Source organism: Gallus gallus, chromosome 4, assembly GCF_016699485.2.
Source record: "Gallus gallus isolate bGalGal1 chromosome 4, bGalGal1.mat.broiler.GRCg7b, whole genome shotgun sequence".
Lineage (NCBI taxonomy): Eukaryota > Metazoa > Chordata > Aves > Galliformes > Phasianidae > Gallus > Gallus gallus.
This window is the reverse complement of record NC_052535.1, coordinates 66,385,743-66,411,354: the sequence shown is the minus strand read 5'-3', so window position 1 is coordinate 66,411,354 and position 25,612 is coordinate 66,385,743. Positions and strand designations below refer to the sequence as shown.

At 38.6% G+C, this 25,612-nt stretch overlaps 1 long non-coding RNA gene across 2 annotated transcripts in view; it reads right to left on the bottom strand.

Annotated features, from left to right (window-relative positions):
- Positions 1-25,612, bottom strand: part of LOC107053242 — a 65,478-nt gene that overhangs the window by 20,328 nt on the left and 19,538 nt on the right. Inside the window, exon 5 of one of the 2 annotated variants that reach the window (XR_006939285.1) lies at positions 5,470-5,505. The exons of the other annotated variant lie outside the window; for it this stretch is intronic. This is a non-coding gene — a long non-coding RNA (uncharacterized LOC107053242). The remainder of the gene's footprint in view (positions 1-5,469; positions 5,506-25,612) is intronic. 2 annotated transcript variants of the gene reach the window in all.

Below are 25,612 nucleotides of genomic sequence, written 5' to 3'. Positions count from 1 at the left end.
TCCCTTGGATTTACAGAGTATTTTCCTTGCCAACTTTCTAATAGTCTGTCTAATCCTTCACTCTCGCACCAAATGCAGCTTCTTGTATTTCTGGGAAATCACAGCCTCTTCCCAAATCCCCACTCTTTCGGGGAGAACAATAAGGAAACTTTGCAGCAGAAAGTTCACTTCCCTCCCCAAACTCATTAAGAGAAAATAAAACAAGAAATGCATTCAGTGTACAAATTCAGTCTGGTGTCAATTCTTGATCAAAATAAGCACTAAGGTAGCAGATAGAGGAGCATGACTATGAAATTTACAGACAACCTGAGTAAATTGTCACCCTGCAGTGGTGCTCCCAGAAGGTCTGAAACATTCTTGAGAAAAAGATGGTAGCACCAAATCAAATACAACTAGACGCAAATTCCACACAGCCCATCATCAATAATAAAAATATCTACTGCAGATGTAACAACACTGGGATTTGTATGATTGACTGTGACAGGAAAGGAATTCTGACACCAACCAAATCTTTTCTTGGGCTCTATTTTTTCCAAATGCGTTAACATGGTTTACTCCTTCCCTTCATTTCATGGTGGCATTTTGCACTTTCTGTTGTTTCTGAGAATAGAGTAAGCAGTACATTATAGATCACTGTCTTCCTGAGTTAGAATTTCAGCGCTAAGAAGTCACTGCCTGAGGATTGAGCAGCTTCAGCAGTTCCAAGGACCTTGTCTCCAAGGCAGACACAGGGTCTCAAAAGGAAAGGCTCAGCTGTCTCAACTGTTCTGCAGTGTTTTACTCCCCAGCAGGGCAGGTGAACACCATGGAAACCTGTCCATAAGGGCCAGCAGAAGTAGCCCCAACATACTGTGCAGAAGCAGTGATGCAGAGAGCTGCAGCAGGATACTGCCTTCAGTCAGATCCCTCACAAAGGGAAAGCAAATTGTAACTCAGAGATTGAGTCAACCCAGGAGCCAGTGGGCAGTTCTGATCAACTCCAGCTGGGAGAAGATTTATTAGCTTAAAAAATTCTGTGCATCCAGAAGTTCATCCCTGAAATACAGCTTTCTGGATGCGATAGACATTATTTTCTGCTAGTTTCCTTATTTTTTTAAACATACTGCCATGAGAATTCTGTGTATAATCTAGAAGTAATTGGTTCCATGTTAAAGCCTCATTAAAGGCGAATGAGTTTGAAGTCACCATACTTCCTTTGCAACAAGAGCCACAGTTCAAGTGCATTTGAGATATCCCTCACCCATGTTAAGGAGGCTTATGCCAGAATTGCTTTTCACTGGGAAGAAAGCTTCATGCCATGACTTTGGTTCGGCTTGTACAAGTAAGCTCTTCACCAAAGTACTTCTCCGGAGAAGACACATTCATTGCTGCTGTAGCCCTCTTAAACCAGAGCACACAACTCTGCCAGAATTATCTTGCCAAGGTACATTCATCATATCCCCTTGTTGCCAGTGATTTTCTCTATAGGAATCTGGCTTATTAAGGTTGTTTTCATAACAGAGGAATCTACATAGTGAAGTAAAAGGCAGTGCTACATCTGACCTCAGCTAGACCAAGATATTTCCTTAAAAATTTTGTTAATTTCAGCTTATATCAGGCATGCCTAGCTGTGAATTCAGGGACTGGCTACCCACCTTTCCCCCTAGCAATTTTTGTTCTCAGTGCATTTCCTTCAAGGATCTTTATCAACATACACAAACCCTCACAAATATCCCCTTTGCCACAGGATCTGTTCAATTCTTCATGGTATGCCTGAGCTTTCAGCTTACCAGGACCTTGGATGACACATCTTTATCTCCAGTAACGTCCAGTCATAGTCCTTCTTTCAGGACATGCTGTTCATCTACTTTGTTGCAGGGTTGTATACCTTGCAGCATCCATGAATCTGCTTAGGTATATTTCTCCTTCCTAGCTTTTAGTTCCTAGGTCAGCTATCCAGCAGGCATTTGGAGATCAACCACACCTTTTCCTCCTGCAGCAAATACAGTATTTCTTAAAAGCTGTTGTTACATGGTTTAGAAACCTCCTGTCCTTTGGCAGTATATCTGTCCCTTCTAAACTACAAAGACTACAAGCTGTAGCTTAAAAACAAAAAAAAAATCTGCAGATTCTTATCTGAAGCTTTTCTCAGAAGTGGTACCAGAGAAAAAGGAGAAGAGTTCAAAGAAGCAGGCACCTCCCTTACGTCCTATCAGCCTGCCTATCACAGCTCTGATTTTCACTGCTGACATCATGTTTTTGTTGTATTTTCTTTTCATTTTTATATTACATGGTCTCTCATGAGCTGCCACTCGGGTTAGTTCAGCTGTGAGCTCTCTGAAACACTAGTCTTGAAATGGATTTTGCTTAACACAACTGCACACCATACTATGCAACCCCTCCTTTCTCTTTTGAGAACAATTTTGCAGGCAAATCCGTAAATAAAATTCCCAAATTTCCTACTGTTGAGTAAATGTTATGTAATAAATTCTTCAGTGACCACTGCTGTCTCCTCTAGACTTTCCTCATTATAACACAAAAGATAATTCAGGACCATAATTTTGACATGCTTTAGCTGATTCAGCACTGGATTCAATCTTTACTGTATTTATTTCAATAGCAGACTACTCAGTACAGTTCTTCATTACCACAGCCCTTTGGAAAGTGCTGCATTTAGTCATATTGTATATGGAGCTGTTTGCCTCTATATCAAATCCACTTCTGAAGGAACCTTGTGAAGGCTTCCTAGACATAAAACATAGATGCTCATTTTTAACAGGTTGTAGTATAAGGCACAACAACACAGCCAGCATCATTTTGAGTAGACATCATATCAGAAAAAAAGGGGTCTGCAGATTACCACCTGTTTACCTGAAACACAGAAGTGATACACACAGGTGAAAGCATAGAGCCTAGATCTCAAGGAGCTCTTTTGGCTGCTTACAGTCACCACTTAACCAGTGCACTCCTCCAATGAATGCTTCTAGCACTAAACTTTTGACCTAGAGCCTTCATAACGTGCAAAATGGGGGAAGGGGAAGGGAAATAAGTCCTATTCCAACAGCTTTAACTGAAAAGTTAAAATAACAACAGCAAACAAGCAAGAGAACTTCTAAATAAGGTTTCAGAATTTACCAGTTCTTTCCAAAGAACACATGCCTGAAAATTTCCCTTGCTTATGACAGACACTTCTTAATGCTGTATGTCAGCTAAATCTCCAGAGCAGGTCATGTTCTTGTCATTTCACTCAGCATTTCTCACTTCCCAGCTTGCTGTGATAGGAAGGAAAAAAAATGGTATATAGACTATTGCAGTTTATGAGATGTTTCTTCTTTATTCCTTCTCTTTTTAAAGCTGATTGTTAGTTCACACATTAACACTAATTGCAGCAGCAGAGGCATCAGGTTTGGAAAGTCAATTCTCCACAATAGCAAAGACACAAAACATTTAGGACTTTATAGGGTAATAAGGCAGAAAGCAGCTAATGCAGCATGCAGTGTGCTAGCAGAGTGGGTAAAGCATTACAGCTTAGATAAATCCATTCAAACCTAATTCACCTTTTAGGTGATCTCAATAAAAACCCATCTACTGCATAAATACATATTGGTGAAGGTGATTATATAAGTTAGAAAGGCCAAATTCTCCTCAATAAACACTATGTCTGTACAAATGTCCAGACTTTAATATATTTAAGAACTGCAAACTTTTAATAGATGATATGTTGATAGAATCACAGTCTAGCTGAGCTGGAAGTGACCTCTGTGCTCATCTGAGCCAACCCTCTGCTCAAACGAACACTCAGAGCACCTTGCACAAGAACATGCCCAGATAATTTTGGAGATCTTCATAGAAATATCTAAGGGTTCACGACTCCACAACCTCTCTGAGCAACTTGTTCCAGTGTTCCATCACCTGCACAATAAATATTTTCTGACATTCAGACAGAACCTCCTGTGTTCCAGTTTGTGCTCACTGCCTCTTGCCCTGTCACCGAGCACCACTGTAAAGAGCCTGGCTCAGTTGTTTTTGCAGCCTCCCTTCAGGCATCTATGCGAGTTGATGGTCAACACAGATCTCAGGGTCCAGCCATACAGCCAGTATTCAATGCACCACCCTACTCATCCAGCTCATAGATCAACAACATCAAAGTTTTTCTCAAACATTTTCCTGCACTCCCTCCTTCTATAGGGAAATTCATCAATTTAAACCAAGTGTTGTCACACGCGCACAAGTACGTAGGTGTACAACTGCCCATCAAGGTCCCTATTAACACATAACAATCCCTGGAGCAACTCTACATTAGAGAATTTTAGCATTTGGCTAAGAAATTTACAATTCCTTATGCAGATCAGAGGGAACTTCATTTATACACACACACACACACACACAAGTTCTCTACTGTAGAATAGCTGCAGGGAGCATTTTAAGTAATAGATGATAATTGAGTTAAGCATATTTGCTATATTGAAACTACTTTAAAGGATGGAAAGGCAGATTCCTTCCTAAGCAAAAATTGCAATTCTACCAAAAACCCAAGCAAAAAAACACTAAATAAATAATGTCTCAGAATAGATACCAACTACAAAGTCAGCGTTTCCATTACCAAAACCTGCAATTTTCCTGAGAATTCAGGTGGTATATCCTGATAGGTTGCCAAGTAATAGGATGCCTTTGGTATTTGGGTTCTAGTTCTACACTTCCAGGCTGAGGACACTGCACTATTTGCAGTCTTTAATTTTGTCTCTGATTTCCAGATGTCAACACATTCTGAGTTTAAACAAGTCTCTTAAAATTAGCAACAAAGGAAACATTCTATTGATGTACATATTCATTTCCATTCCCTTCTGCTTCTGAAGTTACTGCTGCAAAGAAAACTAAAAGCACCTTCAGGACACAAATCCCTCCTCCACATCTGTAGCTATTTGAACATTTCATTTCTTTCACCTATTACTGTGTGACATATTACATATTGCAGTATAATAAGTATAGTTCTTTAAAGAGCATGATTAATTAAGCCTCAGAACAGCTCTGTGAAAGACACAAGATTTATTATATTACAGGTGAGTAGATTGAGGTACAGAGAAGTACAGATCAAGAAGAAACTTGAGAAATACTTAGCATAAGGTCACCACAATCACTCTTGCACTGATATTGTCAGTTTCAACTCTTCACTTCTAATTTGCTTATTAATTTGCAAGAAGACATTGAAAGTTTTTTCTGTTAATTTTGAAATGGAGCTGGCTTTCAACTGTTAGCTAAAATCCGTATATTTTTTTCCCGTTCAGAATCTAGCATATAACATGAAGTTCTGCATCTTCAGCATATAAAGGCATCAGACATAGATGGCTTATGAAGGTCGTTCAGAAAGCAAAAAATAATGAATTTGTGGAACTACTTATAGTGGAAGATGATAGATTATTGAGCCCTACCTGTCACCTGTATAGTTAATCTGATTATTCCAGTGACATATTTTAGCAGCAATAAACCTACCTTATGTCCAGCCAAACTGTCTTGCTAAACCAGTCACTGAAAGCATGAAAGGAAACATTATGTTAAAAATAAGAGTAAATAAATAAATATATATATAAATAACATGGCTAAATAACACATACAGTCTAGAAGAGAAAAGCACAGCATAGTGAAGATAAAAAATTTAATAAATATTCAGTAAATTGCCTTTTTTTTTTTTTTTAAGAACTGACAGTATTTTAGAGCTAGAACAAATTTTGTTTCACAAGGACTTTTATTACTTGGCAACAGCATGATGCAGGAAGCATGAAAACAAGGGTGGATTTTAATGAAAGTTAACCTTTGTATTCTTTAATCTTCTTTAACAAGAGATCCTGTTTGTTTTAATCTGCAGCTCATCTCACAAGTCCAAGACCACTCTTTCTTTCTGAGTTCAAAGGACACCAACATAAGCAGCCCTCACTTGTCCAATTTCACAGTTATCACACAGTGTTTCTCTACTGTTCCCTATCAAACTGTTTCAAGATGAACCATTTGACAGCTCATTTTGTAAGGGCTAGAAGGCTCACTGTATTTTTTTCAGCAAACAGCATGTAGACTGGAAACAAATATTCACCCACACCAGTGCCTCCAGTTTGTCTTAAGCAGTCAACTCAGCTACAAAACAGAAAAGCATCAATACCAGAAAAATATCAGAAGAGATTTGAATAGAAGTCCTTACCATTTTGAACAAAAATGTATGAACTGACTAATAAAGGAAGAGATAAAGAAAAACTGTGAGAATTAAGTCATTGCACTCAGAATGTAGAGCAAATATTTTCAGTGTGTCACACAGACAGTAAGTGCATCACTGCTGTCAGAGAAATGACTTGTCCCCATGAGCAGCAGCAACAAACACTGGTCACACATTTTGACCTGTGAACTAATCCTCTCATATAAAATATTTCATAGTACTGTATGCGAACCTATTAGACTCAGAATCAAACTAAGCTCTAAAACTAAGAGAACCGGTAGATCTGGTAGATAACTCCCCATTGCTGTATTGAGGAGTAAGCCCTGAAGGCAAATTCCCTTACCTGTTGGTCTGATGTTACAACCTATTTCTGATCTAAACTGCTCACCACTTTTGTAGCCTCTTCCTACAAAGAGGACTCCAGGGAGAGACATCATTGCAAGTCAGGCTCACAAATAACGGGGAAGCCATCACCAACAGTTTGACTCAAATGATGTTTGACACAAGTCACTGCAGTGTGTGTGTAGTGCTCAGCGTTGCCAGCTGCTTACCAGCTCTCGTCTCATGGATAAGTATGTTTGGGAGGGACAGTATGACTGCACCTGGAGACTTCCAGCAACTCTGAAAGTGTAGAAGAGTAGAAATAAAAAGCTGTCTCCACCTCTGCAATGCACCACATTGTGTCTCTATTTGTTTCCATATTCTTTTTGCCTGGAGCATCTCCCTTATGGGGAAAGACTGAAAAACCTAGGACTGTTCTGCCTGGAGAAGACTGAGAGGGGATCTTATTGACACTTACAAACATCAAAAAGGCAGGTGTCAAGAGAATGAGGCCAGGTTCTTTTCAGATGTGCCCAGTGACAGGGCAACAGGCACAAAGTTGAACACACGAAGTTCCACGAAAGATGAGGAAAAGCTTCTTTAATGTGAGGGCAACAGAGCACTGGAACAGGCTGCCCAGAGTGGTTGTAGTCTTCTTCTCCAGAGATAATCAAAACCCACCTGGACGCTGTCCTGTGCAACCTGCTGTAAGGAACTTCTTTAGTTGGACTGGATGATCTCCAGAGGTCCCTCCCAATTCCTACAGCTCCATGATTCAGTTAAACCTTGAAATAAGTGGCCTTGGCCTGATTTTAAAGTGTTAATAATAAATAAATAAAACAGATCGCCTTGGGACTGTTTCAGCACCTGGCATGAGTCCAGATTTTGTGTCTGACTTCAAGTCCTGGGTGCAACTGTAGAATACATTTAAATTATTCAGTGAATTAAGGAGGTATCAACAATTAGTTGATACCATGGTAAAAGTCTATATGAAGCTTCATGGTATGCCAAAGAGAGATTTAGAACAAATTTCTATCAGGACTGTTTGTAAGGAGTGCTTTTTACTTTTCTTCTCTGAACCATGGAAACATGAGAAAGTTTATCCCAGCAGAGGCTGATGGTATCATAAATCAGATTCCTGATGTTATTTCTGTAGATTTTTGTTCAGAAAAATTATACTTTGGAGAAAGAAATAATAACTCTAGGATAATTAGACCAACGGTCTAAACTAAAAAAATGCCTGAGTCACATGCTAAGAATTAGTAGCCTTATATTCTGCAAAATAGCCAAATAAAATATTAATTCACATGTGCCAATTTAATATCTTTTTAATTTCCTGTTTTTTTAATTATTTTGCTATTTGCTTGCTACAATGTGTATGAGCCCATATTCTAAATGACATTTTTGTGTGCATGTTCTTTCAAAGGAAGAAATTCAGGCTTTCACTGAGACTAATGGGAGTCTAGGCAGCACGAGGAGTCTTCACTTGGAGGAAATTTGCTCTAAATCAGTTAGCACTCATTAGGACCTTCCCAGTGCACACTTGGCAATTTTCTGGCTTTCCTTCCAAAAGACATCTGTTCATAAATAGTATTTTCCTAGTAGATGAAGTACTGCCATACTAAATCTTCTGATGCACTTCTTAGTTTCTCAAGAAGGACCAGATTGTGCCTGTCACAACTACAGCCACATGGAAAGGTAGAAGGCATAAAACAGCTTTTCAGTTCTCGAGTGATGAGACTGCCTGAAGATTAGCAGCTCTTCCTCGCAGTTCCTCTGGAGTTGTCTCTCACCAGAGAGACACTAAGTTTCTTTCTCCTTCCTTGGACCAGAACCAACACATTGGGCTTGTTCGCTGAGTCTCATACGAATGCAATAATATGCATTGTTCTCACAGGGACTCAGTAACAGCCAGGGGCTTAGTAACTTTTCTGAGATGTGGCCATTTCTTATGGGCATGCTTCATCTCAGATGGTTCTCTCTTTGCTTCAGGCTTATTTCCCCTGTCTATACAGATAAACAGTCTGACTGAAATCCTTTATGGTCTGCTTCTGGTGGGCAAGTGATAGAGCAAAATTGGTCTTTCCTTTGGTGGGTTGGTGAAGATATGCCATAAGCCAAAAGAAATGTTTACCCTCAAAGGCATTTGTGTGTTGTCAAAGAAAAGTAAAACCCTTGCTAAAAGCACTGGAATATTACAAAACAAACGTGTCTGGGACTCCCCAAATGCCAAGTGAGTACCTTAAATACATGAAAGCAATGAGTCACTTCCACCAGAAGATCACAAATCTGCTCTGTTCAAATAATCTGCTTCCATTATTTATGGCATTCAACAAATACAGATATACTTGCCTATCCTCTGATCCTATACTTGCTGATCAAATTGTATAAAAATACTCAAGACTTCTCAAAAAAATGCATTCCAAGTCCGAAGCCACTACCTGCAGAGGCTAAGAGGAGATATTTGTGGCATACTATAAGACTGACAGAATGGCCTCAGGTCATATGCCTGTACCAAGGACTTTTCACAGTGTGACTCTCCCTATAGCATTCTCTGCATGTGATCGCAGGTATATTGATGTACCCACTGTCATCAGCAGAGCAGCACAGACCTGTTGAGGGGCATAGCCACCTTGTTGCCCACTCCACTTTCTAGGCCATGAGTGGTCTTTGCTACATGCTTATTCTGCCACATTTTATCAGTAAATCTGATAAAAAACAGTATTTGAAAATATACAAGAATGGGATGTAAACACTATTTTAGTCCTCACAGCTTGTTATGCTCCATCATCATAACAGAGTGCCTTCTATTAGTGAAACATGTCTTCTTTAATAAGGAACTATTTTATACTTCAGACAGTGAAAAGAAAGAAAAATGAGCCAGTATTCTGGAATCAAATGTCAGATCTTCCCCTTTTCCAAGCATGCAAGTGATTAATAAAAGCTTGACTGGGAGCCAGCTCTTACTCGGGATATGCACAGAAACATTCCTATTGACTTAGTATTTGTGCCAGACTAGTTTCTGCAGTGGATACCTCAACATTAAAATATAGTGGCCAGAAGGAACAATTACTTGCAAACAGCAGCTAAAGAGACTTCTGAATACACAGTAGATGGCACATGTGTCTGTAAGTAAGCAGTTACAGAACTTGATTCCTAACATTTCTTCGCTCAAAGTTCAAGGGATACCTTTCATTTCTTTCCTTTTTTTTTTTTCCTCTATTTTTCACAACACTTGAGAATACAAGAAAATACAAGAAGATGTATTCTTCACTTAACTGTTACTCATAGTCATTCAAAGATTTCACTGTTATTTCTTCTTTACTAATATGCACTTCATCACAGTAAAGTGTTTCAGATTAATTCTTTGTGAGTTCTCTTTCTGCCACTCTTCTGCCAAAGCATGACAGCAGTTCATGGTTAAAAAAAAAATCAATTCTCATCACTTCATAACACACATTAAAGGAAAAAAAAAGAAGCACGCATTCTATTACAATAACAAGGATAAAATAATGAAGGAGATTCTCCCAGAAAAATACCTTACTTGAATGAAATAATTTTCTGTGTTAGCCTCACAAGAGTGAGGCTAACCTGATGAAGGGTGTCTTTTAAAAAGCATAAACCAATTATGAGCTGTCATTTGCTCAGTAATATGTAAGAGAAAATTTAATTTCAGCAAGAAATCTCAGCTTCTTAGTTTTAGGTGATTTGATATAATTTTTGACTTATTTTTCCATTTGATTATTGACATGAAAACACACTATTATTCTTTCTGATGCAATTATTCCCCAGTTCCCAAGCATTCCTGCTTGCCTCTTTCTTTTCCCAGGCTTTCACAGCACTATATTGCTTAAATCCCTTGTATTGCTTTTGTTTCTCTTTTTCCCCTCTAGTTTTGTAGAAGTGAGAGGTTTGCAAAAAAGGACAGCATTTCCCAGACTTCATTTAAAATATTCAGAAAAGTGCTTTCCTGTGCTGCCTTCTGGTCAGTCTCCTGATCTCTAAGGAGCCAGCCTTGGCCTGATCCTCACCCTTATGATCCAGTACTTCAAACTCCACCTCCTCTCCATGTTGAGCCATGACTTTCTACAGAAAAAAAAGACCCTTAAGGTCTAAACAACAGTTGCAATAAAACACCTAGAGACAACCCTACAGTTGACCCCCCTACCAAAGGTAGATCTTTGTCAGGCAGTTGAAACTAAAATTGCCTTCTCCTGTCCACAGGGAGCAGCACAGCCTAACCTCACAGCTTGCAGGCATTACTGAAGTTACACTGAAAACTTTGAAGCTAAGGAAAGGATGAATTGCTGCCCTATCTTCAGCTCACAAGTCAGGAAACAGCCTGCAGCACTAGGAGTAGCAGACGTAGGCTTACCTACTAGTCAGAAATATGGTTTTAATAGTCAGCTTGCATCAGCATGTAAAACAACAGCTTCACGTTGAAAGGCAGAGCACATAGCCCAGCCAGCCTTGGCTTGTACAAGTGTTCTACTACTGCACACAGCCATCTCAACCTGGTTTCCTAAAGTCAGATTCTTTCTCTTCTAAACTGGTTTCAGTGAACAACCAGGATGAAGGCCCAGTGTTCCCAGCCCCACTTCCTCATGGATAGCCAGGTTAGCTTGACCCTGAATCATCTGCAGTATGTAAGTTTGTACACCATAAGATCATATTTCTCCTATCACATCTGCTGAAAGGTGACACAGCAGATTGATAAATATTTGTTTTCTTCTTTTCTTTGTCCCACTCCCCACTAAGTTGTCAACTGGTAAAATACATTCTTGCCATTAGTCTCCCAGTCCATGGCCATAATCTTTTCAGTATTGAATATAATCCCACTTTTACTACCCCAGTATTCAAGACAGTCATTGTAATATTTATACTTTCTATATTCTATGATATTGACACTGGTTCCTGCTTTAAAATCAGTTGAAAATTTGATTGACATATTTTGATTTTTAAGTCATTAAAAAAAAAAACAGCAAAACAGTCCCAAATCTGATCCTTGATGATTTCCACCTGTGTTCTCCATTGTTCTTCCACGTTCAGCATACGCTACTGGAATATTCCTTTTATCCAGTATCCTACTCATTCTTGTAATAATTCCCATCTTCTCCAGCATAACTTGCACAATCTCAGATGTTTTGCTGACCACTACATAGTTCAGATCCACCACATTTCTTTTATCTAGACAATCAGTATTCAGAAAAAAAATATGAAGTGAAGTGATCTACGTTCCCTGTTCAGATTCACAATATGCCTGAGCCACAGCCAGGAGACCTCTGCCAGTGCAAAAGCATCATTTGCTCAGATTCTACATTAGATTTGGCTTTGAGCAGAGCCCCCTGCAATGCTCTAATGGAGCTCAGGCATCCACATTCCTTCAAGCAGCTCCTCTTACAGTGAAGACACTGGGTGTTTGAAAAGAAGAACAAGCTTAAGTCAATTACTGGCAGCACCAGTGGAAATCAACATGCAGCCCCTGCAGAAGCTCAGCAGCTTAAAACAACTGAAGACTTAGAACCGATCTGCATGCTGATTTCAGTGCCATGATAACCCCGCATCAAACCTTACAAACACAAGTTGTCTTGGTGAAGCCAGTTTGCACACTTACTGTTGTTGCACAATGGCTGGTCAAATCACTGTCCTTGGCCTCTCTGATAGAGCTTTTAGTTGTAGTTGACTTACAAATAGATACCTCTATACTGGAGAGAGCTGTGGTAGGTCAGTAATATTCTCCCCAGCTGTAAGCAGTTGAGTTGAAATTAGGGATGAGAGCTCAAAATAGGAAATACTAGCCACCACAGCAGCCATAGAAGTCATCTGCAGTAGCTCGCAAAAGCTCCAATGCTTCATAATGTTCATTGTTCTCACAATGCCTAAAAATGTCTCACTGAGATGTCTTGGCAATGTTTGCAGCTGGGAAAGAGTCAGCTTTCAATAGTTTTAAGGCTGACAGTGTCGGCACAGACTGCTAGCCAGGTGGTGACTAAGCTGTAGATTTCTGACTGAAGAAAGAAACCAACATGCTTTGAGCTATGTTTTAAACCCGTGTGTACTCTTTCACTTCTTAGGTAAGCAATACATCTATAAGAACAGACCACTGTCATGCAAGCAAAACATTGCAATGGAATTATCTGAAACTGTCAGTGTCAGTTTTAACACTTGCAAACACAGCCACAAATGTCCGTGGGTGTCTGAACTACATATTTTGTTACAAGCAGTAAGGTCTAAATCCTGGGGCCCTCACTGGCTAATGTAACCATAGTGATTTCCTTTCAGTTACCAGACTTTGACTTTTCATGAAATAGAGAAGGAAAGTTTTGGAGAGAAATTTAGAGTTGATCCAACATTGAACTGACACCAACTGCTGAACATATTTTGATGCTGCAGAGAAATAAGGATCTTTAAGAGAAGCAAACTTTCCATACAGAATTTGAGGAAGCAAGGAATACAATTAAGAACTGACCATGGCTCCTGGAAATACTATTTATTTATTTATTTTAAAGAAGGAGAAATAGAAGGTACTGCTCCCACACAGAAAAATGATCTTAGTGATCTTTCCACCACAGGAAAGCTTTTCCCAAACGTCTGGGTAGTAATATAAGATTAGTTGCCCCCTGAGACAAGACATAAGTCAGAGAAGTGTTATCTGTGTTTCAAAACTTCATCAACCACCATTACAGCAGGCAATTTACAACAGTAAGCCTACTGAATTCCATTTTACTACAGCGAAACTGAACTAATTCTTCCATTTTTCCCTACATGTTCTCAGGAAGATTATGTTTGTTGAATTAACTGCCCAGTCTCTTGCAGATATAGAGCTCTTTCTCAGTGGATGCTATTTCACTGCTCAATACAGAGATATTTATCTATTTTACCATGTCTTTAATCCAGGAGATGTCCAAGAGCTAACATTCATTTGGTTGTCTTAAAACAACAGGACTGACGTGCTGCCCAAGAATTGAGATTCGCTATAATCCCATCCCCAGTAACAACCAGCATCAGATGCTACATGAAAAGATACAAGAATCTCCAGAATACAGAAGGGAATGATCTCTCCACAGCTTTATAGGTCAGACTAAAAGTAGAACAGTTTCAGAGCACAACAACTTCCCTGTTAAATTATATTTCTCTTAAGGTTTATTTATGACACATTTTCCTCAGCCTATTTTAAAGATTGCAAATTGGATGCCAGGTTGACTTCTATCATTAAAAATCACAAACTGAAAAGCAATCCAGGAAAGCAATTGATTTCATTCATCTTAAATTATGAGAAATTAGGGGAGATTTCTGCTTGAGAGCCGTGGTGAGTGCTCAAGTGAGATCAGCTTCTGGCTTTGTGCAGCAGAGCTCAGGGTGAAAGGGAAGGAATCAGGACTGTTCCTTTTTGATAATCTGCTAATTAAAATAGTTAGAGCAAGCTGTTCAAGTCCTAGATTTACCATCTGATTTTCTATCCTGCCCCAAAGAAAATGCATCTGGTAAGTTTGCTGTAGGATGCTTCAGAAAGCCAATCTAGTAAAAGGAATGAAATATTAGGATAAGAGATAGCAATGAGGGGCAGAACTGTCCCTAGTTGTTTCCTAAACACCATTCTCCATTCCATTTATTAGCTCTATGATTACTGTCTGTGAGAAGTCAATCTCCAGGGAACAGATGTTCATATTATCCTGAAATACCTAGGGATGTTGTAATCAGCTGAAAGCAAGCAGGAAAACATAATGTTTGGTAATCTGTTAAATTTATTACCATACTCAAACAGATACCAAAGCCACTCATGCTATAAATAAATGAGAAACTTAGACATCCATCCAGAAGCAACAGATTGATCTAGAAAGTCCTTCAACTAGCTACAGTGTTTATCCCTAAGCCTTTCAGCAAACAATGATGCAAAGGTACCAATTCTGTATTAAAGCATTATGTGATCAGGTAAAGCAAATAAGAAGCAATAAATGGAAAAGGATCATTCCACTAAGGCTGTACTTGACTGCATCTGTACCACATAATCAGGAACCTTAAAAGTAATTTGCCATATTCCTTCTGTGACTATGGCACAGCACTGTACCCCACTTTGTGCTGGAGCACCACCTACCTAGCCACCTGTATTGGATTTATCTCTGAACAGAAGTCCCCAAACAGAACTATTTTGTTCAGGTAAGAATTAGAAATTGGAGACTCACTGCCATTACCACAAAGGAGAAATTCCCCATAATCCATCGCTGCTCATATCACAAACTACACTGCAACTTAATCACTGTCTTGGCCATCCAGCAAAACTAACAAACAGCCAGTATCCTGTCACAGCTTCTATTTATTGTCACCATCTCCTCCTTGCCACAGATCAGCTTTATAGGTGCAAGAAAACAGCTGCAGCTATCCCATATTTTGCTTCACTGCCACTTGTTTTCTATTCATGTCCACAAACATTCTCTGTTTATCAGCGTTATCTTCAGAAAAGTGAAGCCTTCTGAACCTCCACATTTCACATGTCTCTGACACCAATGAAAGACTTTCATCAGCTCTGTAATAACTTAAGCAAGTCCTATCAAAAACTGTCACTGGGAGAACGTTACGTTTTATCTTTAAACAAAGGTGGCACAGACTACATAGCTTGGCCAGCTGCAAGTGGAGATTTTCTGTCTAAATATAAGTGGATTTTAGCCAAAAAAAAAAAAAAAAAAAGGTATCTTTCTACTCAGTGGAGGCATCAGGGAGAAGAAACAAAAAAAACAGCCATATTTGTCAAATAAGGAATAAAAGCATAGGCAGAATTTGAAGGACTTATTTCACTCCTGAAATCATAGTGAATTTCCTTCCCTCTGTGAATGGAAATTTTCTAATTTGCAAAGCAGTGAAAACTTACCAGTAGCAACTAGCTGTTTGCTTCTTTTTAAATGAAAGAAATTCACGAGGGCTTTTAGCAGACAATGTAAAGGCACTGCAATTACTCCAGAAGTAAACACTGCTTGGCCAACAACCCATGGATCTCAAGTCCCTTAGCATCCAGTAGCCTCTATGGCCTATATCACATCAATCAGAAAAATTAAGTACATCCCAAATCTACACCTTCTCCGTTAGTGATCATTGGTCACTATGATGTGCTTTAACTTCTTCACTCATACTTGTGATGCAACTGTCACTAAAAAACACTGAGGGGTATAAAGCTGTGAACAAAAGCATTGCTACAGGTACTATCGTTGCTGTCTCAAGACAGACCCAGAAAACTAATATTAAGGAAAAAATAATAATGATAACAATCTCAGAATAGTATCCAATCCTTTTAAGGTCACGGTGCTGGACAGGGTTCATTGGAGAGCCTCAATATTCAGTAACTGGCTCTAGCAAGTCAGGAAGCCTTGAAGGTCTATCTTGGTTTTCCTCTGGCAAGAATTTTAGTTACTTTTTATATTAATTTTTTTTACATACACAAGATTTTTTTGTTAATAAACAACAAACAGATGCAAGATAACACTAAAATAGCATAACAAAGAACAGAGTACGATAGCAAATAGGTCACCAGATGCCAAGCCATGGACTACGAGGGCCACAGTCATTCAAGAAAGTGTCACTGCAGCCCTGGCAGCAGATGTAAGTTTCTTCTGACATCCTGACCCAGAAGGCATGGAAGAGCAAACAGGCTTGGCCTCTGCCATAGCCCCAGGCATGGCCCCAAGCTGCTGTCTCATCCTGCTTTTCCCTTGTTTCCTCTGACTAGCAAATAAAAAATGCAGCAGCATTTGCCTTCAGTTGAGAACAGTAAACACACCCTAGGATCTTTCAAAAATCCATAATTTTTCTCATCTCATTTTTCAGGGAGGTAAAAACTATTCTGGACTATAGTTTCACAGCCACTCTGAGCTGCCCCAAGCTGCCCTTTCCCACCTCACCATTAGTACTCGGGCAGACAGAGTGGTGACAGGGTCAGAAAGCTTACTTATGTAAAAGAAAAATACCACAGCAAAAATTATATTGACAAGGTCCATTTTCAAACTAGATCAGTTTTCCCTGCTTCCTAACTAGCTATTCTGATGAGCACTGACACACAGGAAAGGATGGGCATAGTGGTCATCTTGATTTTGACTGAGGTGAAAACCCTTGGATAATTCATTCTCAGGGAGATTTTTTTTTTTTTTTTTTTGCCATAAGGATTAAAGACTGATTTAATACACCAGAAGGCAGTGCTGCCATTCAGTGAGACCTGCACAGGCTGGAGAGTCAGATAGAACCTTATGAGATTCAATAAGGGCTTCTGTAGCGTCCTACACCGTGAAAACAATAACCACAGCATCAGTTGAGGTTAGGGGCTGAGCTGCTGGAAAGAAGCTCTATAGAGAAGGAACCCAGGTATCCTGGTGGACAACAGAATGGCCATGAGCCAGAAGTGGGCCCTGATGGCCAAGAAAGCCAATTGTATCCTGAGATGCATCAGAAAGAGCACTGCCAGGAAGTAGAGGGAGGTGATCCTCCTCCTCAACTCTGCCCTGGTGAGGCCACATCTGGAGTAATGTGACCAGTTCTGGGCTCCCCAGTTCAACAAAGACAGAGACTAGAGAGAGTTCAGCAGAGAGCCATAAAGGTGATTAGGGGCCTGGAGCATCTCCCTTCTGAGGACAGGCTGAGAGATCTGGAACTGTTCAACCTGGAGAAGACTGAGAGGTGATCTCATCACTGTTTAGGTATTTATAAAGCGTAGGAGTCAAGTAGATGGTGTCAGGCTCTTTTCAGTGTTGCCCAGAGACAAAACAAGGACAAATGGACACAAACTGGAATACAGGAAGTCCCAAACAAATGTGATGAAAAATTTATTTAATGTCAGTGTGACAGAGTACTGGAACAAGCTGACCAGAGAGGTTATGAAGTCTCCTTCTTTGGAAACATTCAAAACCTGCTTGGATGCTTTCCTGTGCTGTAGGCAATCTGCTTTTGCAAGGGGGATTGGACTAGATGATCTCCAGAGGTCCTTTCCAACCCCTGTGATTCAATGATTCTGCAATTTTTAACTTTGCTTTATCTATAACCTCATTTGCAAAACAGAAAAAAAAAAACAAAAAACACCAAGTCCAGTCCCCCCCCCCCCCCCTTTTTTTTGTATGGAAATGTCAAATCGCAACTTTCTCCATTAAGCTACTCAGTTTTCCAAGTAATTATCATTCTCCCTTGTTCCTTATTTTGCAAAAAAGAGAGACTGAGCTTCCATATCTTAATCAGTGCTCAGGGTTATTAGTCATATGCCTTCAAACTGACTAATGAGTTATTTGCTCTTGCTTATAGTCTTGTACAGTGTACATATAAGACATATAGTATGTGTCCACACACTATAAAATGCTTTGAAATGTGGATTGCCATGAAACTGATGACGACACAGGATTTTTAGGTTTTTAATCGTATTAACCATATTAAATTGGCCAACTCAATTAGTTATCCAATTGGTTATGCTATTAATAAGATAAAAACAAAGCAAGTCTTTTATTATCAGCACTAAAAATAACCTGGATTCTGTTCTGAGGATTTAGTGTCAATGATTCATGCATCCAGACTGACTACCCACAAAAGCCAAAAGAAAGTTTTCTGCAGAAAATTTGCATCCATATTGTTAAGTCAGAAACCATGATATTAGATCATCATGTAAGCAGCTTAATACTTAAATTATGAAGCTCATGATAAGTTGCAGAGGAAAGCTTTTTCTCAAGCTGCCTTTTGTAGAAAAATCCTGGATGCAAAGCAAATATTTACAGCACATTTGGTTTGCAGTGACCGCAAGATGACAGATTCAAGATTTGGAGGACAGCTGGAAAGGTGAGCAGCAGAGTTAAGGCTCTGGACTTCAGGACTGCAAAATAGATCTTGTTTGAGTAATTGCCAGTTAAAATTCACCATCAAGCAGCCATGCAGGGGAAATGATTTTTAAAGAGAACTTAATGAGATCAAGGAACATACTATCCCGTTATGCATGAAGACTGGGGACTTCAGCAGAAGGCACATCTGGCTAAGACGGGTACTTCTTGATGAACTGAAGCACAGAGGGAGCATACAAAGGGTGGAAGCAAAGCAACAAAACTGTCTAGAAAAGCAGCAAAGTCTGGCAAGGAGAAGAGACAGGAGAAGAAATCTTATTGCAGCCTATAATTGCCTCAAGAGTTAAAGACAAAATTAAAAAAGGGAGTCAAAAAACTGGCATGATATAATGAAAAGCAACAGCTACTAACTAGTTGCACCTTGCCATGTTCAGAGTGCATTACAGGAAAGACTTTTTTTCCCCCCACCAGAGAAACACTGCACTACTGGAAGCATCCACTCTAAGGTGGTAAATTTCCAACCTCGAGAGTTTTCAAGATTTTCTAAGGGAAGCTGTGGATGACCTGAAACTTAATGATAGTTCTGCTTCAAACAGGAGCTTGGACTGGAAACTCTTAGAGGCCTTTCCAACAGCATGTCAATAGCTTTATTATACTATAGCAGTGTCACTAGTATCTTCAGCATTATTAGTGCTGAGTGCAAAATACCTCCACTCAGAAAAGTATCATGAAGTAGAAACGTCAAGATGCTCCCTTATTCCCATTTTTAAGATACAAACACAAAATGTTACAGTTATTCATTTGAAAGTACCAGAGAGATAGGTGGATCATATGATTTTCAGTCCTGATTGCTCTAAAGATAAGCAAACGGATTTCAAACACCAGAGCCTCAAAAATAAAAACAGCTCCTACCTAATCTATATAGAAGTAAATTCATCAAAAAAATATATTAACAACAACAACAACAAAAAACCCCATACACCTAACCACCATACTACATAACTGTTTTATGTAAAGGCATTAAGAAATATCTGTAGGTATTGTAGAGTTAACCCAACCTCATCTTGACATATAAGTAACTTCCCTCCTACATTGTTCAGCATCTTCCTGAACTAAGTAGTCTGGCCATGGTTTGCTCTTCTCAGTGCTTTCATATTAACCCCAGTACAACGCAGCATTCAGGCAGGGTTCCGTGGCTTTCTGTCCAGTGCTAATAAAATTAACATGACAATGCATTATGGCTTACACAGCAGTGTACGAGAAAAAATTCAAACTACTCCTATCTGCTCCCAGGCTAGCAATCAGCTCAGCTTTGCCTTCAGCACTGTTCACTGACACCATGAGCTCCTATTGCTGTGCCAGCTTCCACAGACATGCAAGTGCTCTTCGTAATGGGCTCATAGTTCACGCCTGCTGAGCTAAATGGAAATTACAAGAAAAACATCAAGTGCTTCAGAAACAACTGCCATCAAAAGAGAGGTTGCTTTCCCATTCTCTTTCTTATAGGTACCAAGGGAAGCATTAGTTTAATTTCTCCATTTTTCTGCAAAGTTTTGATTTTACAGGAACTTTACAGTGCTCCATCTTTTTCTTAGTTTGCTTTACTCCTAATGTCACATATCAAGCTGTAGACATTCAAAGATAATCCATGCCCACCTCATTAAGAGCCAGTCTTTCAGTAAGGAACTACCTTCAAGCAGTTCACACTAGAACCTCAGAAATACTGTTTCCTATCAAATGCCCATCTTCATTCCTACATATAGATAATTTCAAACCTAGCTGGCAATTTTATGGCAGTATTGCCTTTCGTTCGAAAAGAATCATAGAATTACATAATGTCCTAAGTTGAAAGGCACACGCAAGGATTGCTGAGTCCAACTCCTGGCTCCACAAAGGACCATTCCAAATGCTTACCATATTTCTGAGTGCTTTGTCAAAAGACTCCTTGAACTCCAACAGCTTGGGGCCACGACTACTTCCCTGGGCAGCCTGTTCCATGCACACTGCCCTCTGGTGCAGAACTTTTCCCTAATCATCATCTGATCCTCTCCCAACACAGCTCCACGCTGTTCCCTGGGGTCCTGTCGCAGTCAGCATTGCTCAGCACTACCCCTCCACTCCCTGTGAGGAACTGTAGGCTACCATGAGGCCTCCTCTCAGCTGAAAGAGAAGCTAAACAGAATTTTGTGGGAATACACAAGATTTTAAGCGTGGGATTTTAACCTATGTGTTAAATAATGCCAAGTTAGTGAAGTGCAAATATTGTAACAAAAGTCTCAGAAGCAGTAATAAATACAAACATGCATCAAAATGCTGAACAAAGTGTAACAAAATCAATTATTTTTTTTTCAAGAGCTGAGAGATATTCTGCTTTTTGCTTTGCTTCTTACACTAATGACTGAAGACACTGGATGCCACTTTTACCACATTGCTATTAAGAGGACTTCTACTACTGACTGTAAAGAATAACATTGGATCCCAGTACAGTAACAATGAGTACCTTCATTTCCAACATGCTAGACTTATAATGAAGCTAATCTTGTTCCTGGCTGTGCTTTGAACAATAAAGAGAATCATCATTACAGTTATGCAGACTCCTGCCAGATCTCTGCTTCTTTTTGCAAGACACAACTGTGATGCTGCATACTTAATTTAATTGTGAGGTTATAAGTGCCAACAAGGTTTTTGAGACATACCTTTGGAGAATTACTGGCAGTTCTGAAGAGGAAAAAAAAGAAAAAAGGGAAATCATAGGGCACTTCACTATCAACCAGAGCTACCAATTGGAACAATCTAAATAGCCATAATTCACACAGCTTTTTCTCCTGCAGAAATCCTGCATCTACAAGTGATGCACCATTTCTGAGAGAAAACACAATTTTTGCAAAACTGAAGCTTGCTTAGGAAATGTTAAAAACAAATTAAAGTTTATCTTAGGGAAATGGATTTTTTTCTATTGTCTTGTAGTCAGGGAGCCTTCCTATCTTGTTTCCACAACAGAAGTCTAGTTCACAATAACCACATTCTCTTGCGAAGAAAGACAGAACATAGAATAATTCAAGAATATTTTCAACCTACTTCCCCCTCTTCTCACTACCTTGGGCTGAGAAGGGGAACCAGATAGCATGTGCTGAATCAGTCTGCACTTGAAAACAAATGAAGAAGGAACACTAAATTATGTCCTTCAAAACAAAAGCAGATACAGTCAGAGTGCATATCCAATACACATTGGCCAGCTGGTTTAATAAAGATATACAGCTAAGCAATGTTGATTTAGTAGAATTTCTACTTTCTTACTCCATAATTTGGAGGAAGAATATTCTCCCCTAATTGTTGTGCAATATCTGGAACAGATCACAATGTATAGATCAAAAATTACACAGGACTGAAAAAAAGAAATCACCATTGATATTGCCTTGTCTTAAAATAGATCATTTGCAGGTGAGGGCATGAAACTTGTGTAGGTTTTCCAAGATGAACCAGAGGAGAGCTTTACTGAACAAGTGCAAAAACCTTCCTCTGAGGCACTAGCATCCTCACAACACATAAAAGAGCGTGCCTTTTCCAAATCGCAGTACAGCACTTCACCACAGCCTCAACACTCTACCTTTCCCTTTTTCTCTGTATCCGGTAAGCATAGAAAATAACCTTCTCCAGTTAATCATATCTTGGAATACCTGCAGGATTTACACATATGGTATTCTACATGTATTGCAATGTTTCAGTCAGTATTCCGATCGTCACTCCACATTTAATTTTAAATTGCAATTTCAGTTATGTTTCTCTTGATTAAGTTATACTATATTTGAATTGCATCTTATTTTCAGTGGTGCTGCAAGTTATTTGGTTATTGAATGATTCCTAATGATTTCATTTACATTTAAGATCAGTATATATCCCATCAGTATCAATATACACTGATATCTATTAAAAGTATAACGTTGATGTGCTTTTTGCTTACTACCCTTAAACTCATTTGGAGTTCTAACAATTGATATTGAATTGATCCACAGTGGTTACATAATTGCAAAATATCTTTTTTTGGGGGGGAAGGGGGAAGCTAAGAATTGCATTCCAGATGTTAATTTTTAGCCTTTTACTTAAACATATAAAACAATAGCAGAACTTAGATTAGGATGATCTTGGAAAGAGGGAAAACAGAAAAAGTCTTTCAGATCACACTGCTGAACGTGGCAGATTAAAAGATTCCTTCTATTTTGCTCTTAAAACAGTCTGGAGTCTTTGAAAGAGGAAAGTAAATGCTAGTATAGCAAACATTTTAATGCTCCTATATTCCACTGTAGTCCATAAATTATCAGATAAGCAGGGCAAGACCAGCGTGCCCCCCAGAAAGTTTGATTATAATATAGCAATGTATTTCACGTATTCTGTTGTGCTGAACTGGTAAACCACATAGTGAAAATTACTTCCCCATTTTAATACACCTCTACTGGTTTCAAAGAGATGCAGAAGCTAATGATGAAAGAAAAATTCCATCTTTGTACTTATATCATCTATACACATCACACAACAAAATTATTCAAATATATAATAAAACAAAAATAATAGAAATTAAAAAAAAGGAATAGTTTTGTATGAGAGCTCTTCAGTCTATTATTTACTAGAACTACAAACTGCTTTGTAACTTCAGTTACAGAAGGTAGGTCATTGTTCATTTTCTCTCCTATAAGACATTTATATTAACTAAGTGAAGTTTGGTGCCAGTGTTTATTTATGAGGTTGATTAAATTCAGGTTAAGAAACAATTTGGCATTTTGAGGAAAGTACAGTAGTTTCTTTTATTCACATTTTCACAAAGTCTCTCGCTTACCTGAGACTGGTATGTAGGTTTTAACTAACTCTTAACCTCCTACACCTTAATAAAATGCATCACAGAAGCCAAGATAATGAAAAATCTCTCATGTTTCTATCAGCTTTATGTTACAGAAATTAGCTCAGCAACCAGGTCACTTGAAGTCTAACAATATTTACATTTTAAAAGTGAAATCAGTAGTAAAAACAAGATGAACTTGTTTATTGAGATGTTTCTAAACATGCTGAGCATCTTTAGAAATGGGGAAGACAAAGTTCTGTTTTTGCCCCTATTTCATTGCAGTTTGGAGTTAAAGGAAGTCTTCTTAACTTCCACTGCCCTACACGGAGCCACTTCACCCCACCAAATTAACTCCTAATTTAGTCTAGACTTGAAAGATAGTTTTGGTGCAAAATTCACTTGAGCTCATAATCCTTTAAATTCTGAAAGAAGCTGAGCTGAAGTTTAGGAAGCTCTCCTTAATCTTCTAAAGCTGACAGGGGGTAACGTGAGCCAACTGGGATACAGGGCAGCATATGGAAGTTTCTCCAGGTAATCCAACCATAGAAGTAATTACACACTCCAAACTCAACGAGACCCCAGCTGGGCAATGCCTTCCATCCTACATCTGAAACCAATTTAACTGAAATCAAAAATATGTTCATCAATAATGAGTATGTGTGCACACAAGAGAGCCTGTGTTCTTGCTGCAAGAAGTTTCAAACTCAAAATTGGAGAAGGGCCAGAGCCAAACTGAGGTCCAGCAGATATTCTGCTCTCGTTGTTGATGCTAATGATACACAAGGTTACTAGCTACAGTGCATATCCATCCACATGTGCTCACACATTTCCAGTTTGATATACAGAAATAGGAAATTCACACAGTGAAGGAGAAAACAGCAACAACAACAAAAATCACCTAATTCTAGCTTATCAGACTTCATCACATGCAAAAAAAAGCACTATACATCAGAACAATTTTATCATTGGTGCTTAGACATTTATCACCAGGACGATGACTATGTCTGGGAAAAACAGAGTGACATTTCACAGACTTACAGAACGATTTATGTTGCAAGGGACCTTAAAGACAACATAGCTCCAAATTCCTGCTACGGGCAGACACCTCCCACTAGATCAGGTTGTCTAAAGTTGCACCCAGCCTGGTCTTTTTGAGGAAAGAATAGCTCTATTAGAAATACTGAAGTAACATTATTTTTCAAGAGTATTCTAGCTTTTTACTTTTGTTATAGTATGTACAGTTAAGCAAAAATATTCCACATGTTTCAAAAAAAAAAAAAGATTTAAAAAAATATTGCAATGGACAGCTATCTGCAGAAATAGAATTTCAGTGGTTTTTCTCTTTTTTTTTTAAACTCTGAATTTGAAAAATTCCTAAATACAAACATTAAATACAGCCTGATATACTCTTGTATCTAGACAGTTGCTTTAGATCTGAGAAAGTCGTCATAATCTTAAAAAAAATCTGCAGCCAACCACCACTGTAAATATGAAAGATTCAGATACTATTCACACACCTTAAAGCTTGAAGCCACAAAACTTCCAGCAAATTTTACAGGGTAGAAGATAGTTAGTCATTAAAAATCTCACCTCACATATACCACTACAAAAATGTAGAAAATCATTATACTAGAACACATTCCAAGATGATGGTACATGGTATGCTGGCATTTCATTCTTCACTGATATATATAAATAGGAGAAAAATGAGGCTGTATTCTGAAAACAAAAAGCAACTACAAGCACAACAATTACTTGTTTTAAAACAAGTTATGTAATTTGGATTATTGCTGTTCAGATATAATTTATCACTGAAATAACCTTTAACTTCTTTTTTAGAAATGAAAACTTACAATGACAGGGACACTCAAAAATCACAATCTGCAACTCCTCATTTTCTTCATTAAAATACTGAATGAAGAACTCCCGGATTCTATGAAATAGAAAAAAATACAACTCTATGACATAAGAAATCTGAAGATACTTTTACAATGAAGCTTGGGTTTTCTCTCCTCTTTAATATTCATTGATGTGACACATTTTTGTACAGTGCAGCACAACTTTAGGGCATAGGTTCACCATCTCTGCTCTAGTGCCACCAACAGCAGTATTCTAAATAAAGCAAAACTGGATGAAATAAAGATGGAGACAGACCAAGATGCTAAATATAGCAACTTATTTCATTCTGCTAGCTACAGCCAAGAGACAGTTTTGTCTGGGTTTTTTTTTTGTTTGTTTGTTTTTGTCTGATCACATCCTTAAGATACCTTGTAGCCTATCTTGGCTATTTTTCCTCTCTGATTGAGCTTTGAGTACCATCACACAAAACTCCCTATTGTTAGCTTTTTTTCCCCCTTCATGACATGACAGTTATACAAAAGCAGCTTTAAGATCTAGAGAAAATATAAAGGAAAGAAAAAAATTACATGTAGTTGGAATTCCTATTTTGTGTGCACTACAAACAGCATGGGCTGTGCT